Source organism: Hippopotamus amphibius, chromosome 15 (assembly GCF_030028045.1).
Source record: "Hippopotamus amphibius kiboko isolate mHipAmp2 chromosome 15, mHipAmp2.hap2, whole genome shotgun sequence".
In the NCBI taxonomy this organism is placed as follows: Eukaryota; Metazoa; Chordata; class Mammalia; order Artiodactyla; family Hippopotamidae; genus Hippopotamus; species Hippopotamus amphibius.
In genome coordinates this window covers 12,394,011-12,403,440 of record NC_080200.1, presented here as the reverse complement: position 1 = coordinate 12,403,440, position 9,430 = coordinate 12,394,011, and positions in this window count along the sequence as shown.

Below are 9,430 nucleotides of genomic sequence, written 5' to 3'. Positions count from 1 at the left end.
GTTGCTTCTTTATCCCATCCCTCCCCATTTGCCTGCTTTTCCTCTACTCATATTTCTTCCCACCTCCCTCGGGGAGCGCACCCAGCCTTTTGGCACCAAATATCACTTAGATACCCATGACTTCCAGATCTGTTTTACATCTTATTCCCTTACTTCCTTCTTACCTGGATTTCTAGTATAATACTCATCAGTCGAATTTGCAGCCTCCAAAAATGACATTAAATCAGGGAAGCTTTTTCTAAATTTTCCAAAACAAAACTTACAGCTTAGTGCTTCTGTCACTAGGTTTCAGGCCACTTACTTAACTTCACATTTTCTTTATCCATTTATCTATTGATGGACATTTAGGTTGTTTTCATATCTTGGCTGTTGTGAATAATACTGCAATGAACATGGGAGTACAAATATCTTATCAAGACCTAGATTTTCTTTCCTTCAGATATATACCCAGAATTAGGATTGCTGAATCATGCAGCAGTTTTATTTTTAATTTTTTGAGGAACCTCCATACTGTTTTCCATAATGGCTATACCAATTTATATTCCCACCAGCAGTGCACAAGTGTTCCCTTTTCTCTACATCCTTTCCAACACTTGTTATCTCCTGTCTTTTTGAGAATAGCAAAGGTTCATAATCTTGACCTTAACTGGCTAAAGACAATACTGTCCTGAATAAATCCGATTAAAAGAGCACTATTTCATCTTCCTTTGAATTTTTTATAACTGTAAAAGTTATGCATGTTGAAAGAAAAATACACTCCAGAAATACACTCCAAAATACTGGGAAGTGAAGATCTCCATTAATTTCTCACCAAGAGCTCACCAATATTAGTGATTTGCAGTTAATCCTTTCAAACATTTATTTATAAATATACGCTATTGTTAATTTTCGAAGTTAGAACATATTGCACATACTGTTCTGTTATCTGCTTTACTTACTTGGTAAGATATATTGGATATCTTGTGATTTTAATGCATTTATTTTACAACTGCAGAGGATGCTGCAGTAATCTGAATAACGTTCCTTCACCAAGAGTTAATCCCTGGAATCCGTGAATATTATCTTATACAACCACAGGGATTTTGCAGATGTAATTAAGAATTTTGAGATGAGGAGATATCCTGGATTATCCAGGTGGATCCAATGTAATCACAGGGGTCTTTAAAAGAAAAAGGAAGGAGAAGCAGGAAGGAGATCAGAGACAGAAGGCAATGTGATGATGGAAGCAGAGAGAGAGAGGTATTTGAAGATGCTACACTGCTGCCTTTGAAGGTGGAGGTCGTGAGCCAAGGAATGCATCTCTAGAACCTGGAAAATGCAAGGAAATAAATTCTTTTTTAGAGCTTCCAGAGAGATGCACAGCTCTGCCTCCACTTCGGTTGCAGATTAGTGGAACCCATTGCAGAAAATAGATTTATGCTATTTTAAGCAACTAAGTTTGTGGTAATTTGTTAGAGTAGCAATAAGAAACTAATACAGATGCCATTCTATGTTGTGGCATAATTTATTTAGCCTGTATTCTATTGATGGTCATTTAGGTTACTGCAAAGTTTTTTTGTTTGTTTGTTTGTTTTTTGTTTTTTGTCTTTTGTTTTGCCATTACAATTGATGCTTGTGGTAGATTGCCAAAATGGTACAAATTCTAATGCTTCTCTGTATTCATTAGCTTTGTAGCATCCTATTACTTTGACTGTGGGCTTGGCTATATGACTTGCTTTGGTCAATGGAATGTTGGTAAGAAGATGCTTGAAAGGTGCCTATGTGACTGGCCTTACTTAATCTTGCACCACGGCCATCACCATGAGAACATGCACAGGATAGCCTGCTGGCCAGTGAGAGACATGTGGAGCATAGCCAAGTCACACTTGTCACCCGAAGGTCAGCTGGCTAACCATCTGTCTTGCGAGTAAGTCTAGCTAAGATAGCAAAAGCATTGATCCTCAACTGACCCCAGGCATATGAGCAACAAACTTACTGCTGTATGCCATTGATATTTTGTGCTTGTTTGTTACGCAGTATTATCATGGCAATAGGTAACTGATACAAAGCTGTTCTGAGCATTTGTGCAATTTTCTTTCTAGGTTAGGGTTAACATTAGAAATGAAATTTTGAGAAAATGGTTATTATAGTAGACATCTTTTGGAGCATCTTCCTGTCTACAGTCCAGTGACCTCCACCTCTCTCCTTGGGAATCATTCTCTCTTCCAAAGGAATGGGCCAGGAAGCCATGTTGGTGATTGCTCTTCCTTCCTAACTTCCCCAGCCACAATTGATTACATTGGGAAGGGCATCTCACCTAACTAGCTATTTCAGAGCCTTTATGCTACTTTGGAATTCGGACTGAAAGATTTTTTGTTTTAATCTACATTGGTTCCTTGACTGGAAAGTACCATGGGAAGGGGATCATTTTTATTTCATTCCCAACATACTGCGTGCAAGAACATAATAATCACCAACCATATGATGTGCTTACTGTGCTCTAGGCACTCTGCATTTATTATTTCATTTTCTCACACCAGCCCTATAATTCAAGTCCCACGATTATTCTCATTTTACGGCTGAGAAAACTGAGACTCAGAGAGATTAAATACCTTGCCCAAGAGCACACAGTCAGAAAGAAGCAAAGACAGATCTGCCTCTCACATATCTAACTGCAGTGCTATATATTCTGCCACCATGTGGCAGGTGCTCAAAGAATATTTGAGCATGAATATATGGATGGATGCAGAGTGAGAAGATTGAAGCCGATGTGTAGGTATTGAAGACCTAGCAGGTTCTTTTGGCTTTTTTTAAAAATTAATTTTTATTGGAGTATAGTTGCTTTACAATGTTGTGTTAGTTTCTCTGATGGCTTTAATTAATTAATTAATTAGGCTGCATTGGGTCTTTGTTGCAGCGTGTGGGCTCCAGAGTGTGTGGGTTCAGTAGTTGTAGTGCACAGGCTCTAGGGCTTAGTTGCCCCGAGGCATGTGGGATCTTAGTTCCATGACCAGGGATCAAACCCACGTCCCCTGCATTGGAAGGTGGATTCTTAACCATTGGGCCACCAGGAAAGTCCCTCTCTGTTGGCTTTTTGATGACTGGTCCTAGTTCCTGTGAGAGGAACACTTGATCGTGCATTATGAGGTATAGCATGTCCTTTCCCATTTATCATCATCATAATTTTGCTTGGGCTACATTTAGTTAGTTTATGCTACACACTTCTAAAAAATAAATAAATATAAGCCTGCATTTTAGGTTTAAATAATATTTTAATAATATATATATTAATAATATTAATACAACTTTGCCCTCCCAACAATTTATAACAATGTTTACTCCCACAACAGCATGAATTAATGCCTGTCTTTCCACATCCTAGCCCACACTGGATATTATCAATTTTTTTTTTTTTTATGTTCAGGGAAGAGACAAGCTTCCTTCTAGTCTCCCTGGGCTGGTAGACAGTTTTCCTGGTACCCATTCCCTAGGGTGTGGTCCTACCTGAATCTCAGCTCTTTATAAAAAAGTCAATTCCTATTCATCTATTCACTAAGACATGAGGCTACATCTCTCACCTTGCAGAGTCAGTAAAGCCCCTAATATGTCCTCACCATTATGCTCGACAAGTTTTTTTGGTGCCACATTGATTGCCTACCTCCTGACTCTCAGTTGTCTCTTCTCTGACTCCTGGGCAACCCTTTATTTCTTCAGCGCTCACTCATGCATGTATATTTGTAAGACATCATTAACCATTAGGGAAACGCAAATGAGAAACCCAATGAGATATGACTACACACTCACTGGAATGGCTATCATCCAAAAGACTGATGATAGTAATTGCCGGTGAGGCTGGGGAGTGACGTGCCCACTGCTGGAAGAAAACAATGTGGCAGCTTCTTATGGAGTTAAATGTATGTTCACCTGAGGACCTGGCAATTCCGATCCTGGGTATTTACCCAGGGTAAATGAAAACACATGTCCACACAAAGGCTTGTATGTGATTGTTCACCGCAGCTTTGTTTGTAATAGTCAAACACTGGCACCAAGCCAAATGTCTATCAACAGGTGAGTGGACAAACTGTGGTTCAGCCATACAATGGAATATAATAAAAAGGAACAGATACTGGTAAACAGACAAATGTGGATGAATTTTAAAAACATTATGTCGCATGAAAGGAGTTGAACACAATAGAGGACATACTGTATGAGTCCATTTACGTAAAATTATAGAATAGATGAGTTTAATCTAGAGTGACAGAAAACAGATCTGTGGTGGTCTGGGGACAGGGATGGGGGTGTTGACAGCAAAGGGGCACGAGGGAACTTTTGGGGTGATGGAAATGTTCTGAATCTTGATGGTGGTAGTGGTTATGTGGTATATACATTAGTCAAAACTCATCAACCTGTACTTTTCAGATGGATGCCTTGTATTGTAGGTAATTTATTTTATTTATTTCTGTTTATTTATTTATTTATTTATTTTGTGGCTCATGGGCTTAGTTGCTCCGTGGCAATGTGGGATCCTCCCGGACCAGGGATCGAACTGTGTTCCCTGCATTGGCAGGCGGACTCCCAACCACAGCACCACCAGGGAAGCCCTATTGTAGGTAATTTATATCTCAGTAAAGTTGATTACAGTGTGTTCTGTATTATCCAGTAGGGGCTCAGTATAGTGGTGGGCTTTTCTCCATGTCCTCTCACCATTGGACTCCTCCTGGAAGTCTTCAGCCTGTCTTTTGCTAGCCCAACATTTTTTGAGGACCCACATTGTGTGGAACAATAAAGTGCTTACTTAAGAAAATAATGTGCTTTTTTATTTCATAATCACTTCATCAAGATTAGCCCATTCATGATTGTTAACCTATTTATTTATTTATTTATTCCAGGTCTTTGTTGCAACAGGTGGGCTCCTTAGTTGTGGCTTACCAGCTCCTTGGTTGTGGCATGCAATCTCTTACCTGCGGCATGCATGTGGGATCTAGTTCCCTGACCAGGGATTGAAGCTGGGCCCAGTGCTTTGGGAGCACAGAGTCTTATCCACTGTGCCACCTGGGAAGTCCCTTAACCTATTTTATAAGGAGGAAACAGACTCAGAGTAACTGTTATTGAATGAATTGTGTCTCCTCACAGTCTTAGTCCATTCAGGCTGCTATAACAGAATACTGCAACCTGGATGGCTTATAAAGAACAGACGTTTACTTCTCACAGTTGTGGAGGTTGGGAAGTTCAAGACCAAGTCACCAGCAGATTCACTATCTGGTGAGGGCCTACTTTCTGGATGGCCATCTTCTCCTTGTGTCCTTACATGGCAGAAGGGATGAAGGAGCTCTCTGTGGTCACGTCTTATGAGGGCATGAATCCCATTCTGGAAGGCTCCACCCTCATAACCTAATCACTGCCCAAAGTCCTCACCTCCTAATACCATCACATTGGGGTTAGGATTTCAACATATGACTTTTGGTGGGATGCATTCAGTCTATAGCCTCCCTGAAAAGTCTTACCTTGAAGTCCTAACTCCCAGTACCTTGGGATGTGTCCTTATTTGGGAATAGGGTCATTGCAGACATAACTAGTTAAAAATGAGGTCATTAGGGTGGGCTGTAATCCAATATGACTGATGTCGTTATAAAAAAGGGGAAATTCAGTTGCAGCCATGTCTATGGAGAATGCCAGGTGAGCATGAAGACAGTTATCTAGAAGCCAAAGGGAGAGGCTGGAGCAGACCTTTCCCTCACAGCTTCAGTAAGAACCTGTCCCGTTGCCAGCTTTTAGCCTCCAGCACCAACGAGTGAATGTTTTTGTTTTTTTGTTTAAATACCCAGTTTGTGTACAGTCCTCCCTCAGTATCTGTGGGGCATTTGTTTCAGGTCCCTCATGGGTACCAAAATTCAGGGATGCTCAAATCCCTTACAGTCGGATTTATCAATCCATGGGTCCCTGAATCTGAGGATTGGTTGAATCCCCAGATGTAGAACCCATGGATTCAGAGGACAGACTATACTTTGTTCCAGCTGACCTAGCAAACTAAAACAGCAACTTAGAAATCATGAAGGTAGGTGGTGGCAACGTTGGGGTCTGACCACAGATTCCATTTCAGAGTTTGATCACTTTCACTGTGAGTCCTTTCTTGGTTAAAGTGATTGGCTCACACAAGTGAGGGATGAAATCATTTCATTTGACATTTTGGTCTCTTGCTTTCCTCTCTCCCAATTGCCCTTCTCTCGCTGTTACCAAGTAATCGGACTTTGCCCAGGATATACAAGCAGCAATTCTCTAGCCTGGGCGGATGGCAAAGGCACTCACTGTGCGGGTGGTGGATGGTGTCATATTTCCCAGCAGCTCTGTGTATGCAGTTTCAGCTGTGGGACTTGGAGAGAGACCTCTTACACCCTGTAGGGCATAATAAGTTTTGGCCAGCTGTCTGCTCTTTTGGCCAAGAGAAACATGATCGGGAGAACATAAATAGAGTAATGACCCTCCTCTTCTGGAAGAACTGGCTCAAAACCAGACATCACAATGGATGCAAATGTGTAGGTGGAACAGTCCTTAAGATTTATTGGGGACTCCTTGGAGAATCTATTTTACCTTTTGTATCTATTTCCCTTGGTAGCCAGAGGAGAAAAAAAAAAATCAGGTCAAACAGACTGCTGAGAAAAGTGACCCAAATCACAGGGATTCAGAAAATAACTGATGATGTTCTGGCAACAAAACACTGGTTAAAAAATTGGTTAAACTCCATTTGCCTTCCTGCTCCACCCTCTCCTATTTTCCACTTTGCTCTGTGCCTTCAGAGGCTGACCTATAAGGATGACATCACTGGGCTTTATTGTCTCCTGCTGTACTAGTCAGTGTTCTCCTGAGTAACAGAACCAATAGGATGTATATATATAGAAAGAGATTTATTATAAGGAATTAGCTCATGCAATTATGAAGCCTGACAAGTCCAGAATTTTCAAGGTGGGCCAGGAAATTATAGATCTAGGAGAGCCAATGGAGTAGTTCCAGTCATAAGGCTGGCAGACCCAACAGACCTAGGAAGAGCCAGTGCTGGATGTTGAGTTGGTGGGCTGGGTCAGAAATAGATGTAATTGAAGAGAAAGAGAAAAGAGAGCCAGGTAGAGGTGATAGCAAGCCCAAACAGCTGATGTATTGTTTTTGGTCCAGGATCTATAAAAGCTCTTGACACAGGAATTCTGACAGTTCTAAGCTCAGAGCTCTGCACTCACACTTCTCTGGAGGTGAGTAACATACTGGATGTTATATGTTGGTTGTATAGTTTGTGCACTGCACAAATCTTGTGGATGCCCTAGCTGTGTGTCCAGACCTGGTGTGATGGCAGTTTCTTCCCTTCCCATCTCTTATTTCAGTTGCCTCCTATTTTTGAGTGGAAACACTCAAAACAGTCTGGTTGGAGTCCCACATCCTCATCCTGTGAGTGACACCTTATTACCATTCCAAATACTTGACTGCTCTCAACTTCCAGACTGTAGTAGATGCAAATGACCACACATTCTTTGCAGTTTCTCCCACTGTGAAGTGGAGTCTGTTTTCCCATACACCTGAATCTGGGCTGGATCATGTGATTTGCTTTGACTAATAGAATATGGCAAAAATGATAGTAGGAAAGTTTTTATTCTAGGCCTCAAGGGATTTGTAGCTTCTGCTCTTCCTTTCTTACAGCTCTTCTTCCTTCTTTTTTTTTCAATATTCATTCATTTATTTATTTGGCTGTGTTGGGTCTTCATTGTTGCATGCGAGCTTTCTCTAGTTGTGGAGAGCGGGGGGCTACCCTTCATTATGGTGTGCAGGTTTCTTAGTGCAATGGCTTCTCTTGTTGCAGAGCATGGGCTCTAGGCATGTAAGCTTCAATAGTTGCAGCATGCAGGTTCAGTAGTTGTGGCACACGGGCTTAGTTGCTCCACGGCATGTGGGATCTTCCCAGACCAGGGATTGAACCCATGTCCCCTGCATTGGCAGGCTGATTCTCAACCACTGCGCCACCAGGGAAGTCCCTCTTAACAACTCTTCTGCCACCATGTAAACAAGCTTAGGCTAGTCCACTGGAGGATGAGTTACCACATGGGTTGGAGGTGAGCTCTTCTAGCAAATAACCCTCGGACTACTCAGCTTTCCAGCAGGTAGGAATGTGGCCATACTAATCACCCAGACCCAGTCATAGCAACAGCAGACTGCAGAGATCAGCTGACCTGGCCAACATCAGAGGAACCATTGAGTTAACCTAAACAATATGACAAATAACTAATGTTTCATTGCTCTACACCACTAATTTCAGGGATGGCTTGTTATATAGAAAGTGCTAGCTGATATGTAGACACAGGAAGATAACCTTTCTCTATCCTCTTGAAGTTTAGTGTAGTCATGTGACTTGCTCTGGCCAATGACATATGAGCAGAAGTGATGTGAGTCACTTCTGTGGAGTATTTAAGAACTGGGGCACCATTCTCCATCTCCCTTTTCATTTGCATGGTACCTGACATTGTTCTCGCTAGTGGAGACTTCAACAGTCTGGGTCCTTGGATGAGAGTGTTTGTGGAGAACATTTCATCTTTGAAGGACATTTAACATGGGTGAAAATACACTTTTACCATTTTGGCCACTGAAATTTTGGAGATATTTGTTATTGCAGCATAATCTGGCCTAGTCCAGAGATCTGAGATGTCCTTCCCTACCCCACATGAGCTACAGTTTGCATGGATCTTGTTGTTGGGGAGACTTTTACATCACGTTCTCTTTGCTCTTAGAAAGCATGAGTTCTTCATCCACATCCTGCCTCATACACAAAATTTATCCTCACTTAACAAAACCCTCTTTCCTCGTTTCAAGGAGGAAGGAGGGGAAACTTTTTTTGTTATTTAAAGAGACATAGGGGACTTCCTGGTGGTCCAGTGGTTAAGTATATGCCTTCCAATGCAGGAGATGTGGGTTCGATCCTTGGTCAGGGAACTAAGATCCCACGTGCCCACATGCTGCAACTGCAGAGCCCACGCACTCTGGAGACCTCGCGCCGCAACTAGAGAGGGGCCTTCACACTGCAATGAAGAACCCGCACGCCACAGTGAAAGATCCCATATACCCAACCAAGACCCGATGCAGCCAAAAATAAATAAATAAATAAATAAATATTTTTTAAAAAATTAAAGAGACATAGAACAAAGGGGAATATTCATTCATCCATCCATTCAACAAATATTTTAAAGGAGCTTATTTTTTCATTCCTTCATTCACTTATTCATTCAGAAAATATCTACTGTGTGCTGCAAACAGTTGCACCTGCTGGAAATGCAGCTATGAATGAAACAAAGCCCCTGCCCTCATGGAGCTCACGTTCCAGTGGGGGGAAACTAACAGATCAAATAAACAGATATATAATATAATATCAAGTAGTGATAAATGCAACTATGAAAAGATCAACAAAGAAAAACAGGGT